Source organism: Octopus bimaculoides, chromosome 6 (assembly GCF_001194135.2).
Source record: "Octopus bimaculoides isolate UCB-OBI-ISO-001 chromosome 6, ASM119413v2, whole genome shotgun sequence".
NCBI classification, from domain to species: Eukaryota; Metazoa; Mollusca; class Cephalopoda; order Octopoda; family Octopodidae; genus Octopus; species Octopus bimaculoides.
Genome location: NC_068986.1, coordinates 81,177,536 through 81,178,079, shown reverse-complemented (window position 1 = coordinate 81,178,079; position 544 = coordinate 81,177,536). Strand labels below are relative to the sequence as shown.

The following is a 544-nucleotide window of genomic DNA, read 5'->3' as shown; positions in this document are numbered from 1 at the left end:
GTGAAATGACCTTTTCATTGTAGGTTTCTAAATAAACAGAAATACCCAATAAAGTCAACATGTATAATCTTACTGTTTCTTTTTTGTTTCTTCATTGATTTATGTATTTATTTTTTAAAATTTGTTATATTAATATGTTTGTCTGCATGGGTTTATTTTATGCGTATTTCAGTATTATGTATACATGCCATGTATTTGTGTACATCATTAATATATAAGTGCATATGTGTGTGCGTGTGTGAAAAGGGGGCTCTGTCTCCAAACCTTCAAAGTTTTCATGCTTGGATTTGTAAACTACGATAAGAATAACACTGATCAACAAAGAATTTGTCCCAAGAAAAAGAATACTTGTCTGTTAAATGTTTTTGGATGCAGAAATCAAAAATAATGTCAAATTATCTGTATCAACCACAGTTTCTCTGTTCCACTATATCCCTCTCAGTTCTTGTTACTTGGGCTAAATTTCAGTTAAGCTGTTGAAATGTGAAGCTAACGGTTTAAGAAATACTCCTGGCTGCTAACCGTGAACTATAAAATAACTTTT

At 30.9% G+C, this 544-nt stretch overlaps 1 protein-coding gene across 1 annotated transcript in view; it reads left to right on the top strand.

The window, feature by feature from the left end:
- LOC106878619 (GATA zinc finger domain-containing protein 14) overlaps positions 1 to 544 on the top strand; it is an 82,508-nt gene that overhangs the window by 77,302 nt on the left and 4,662 nt on the right. The gene's annotated exons all lie outside the window — the stretch shown is intronic.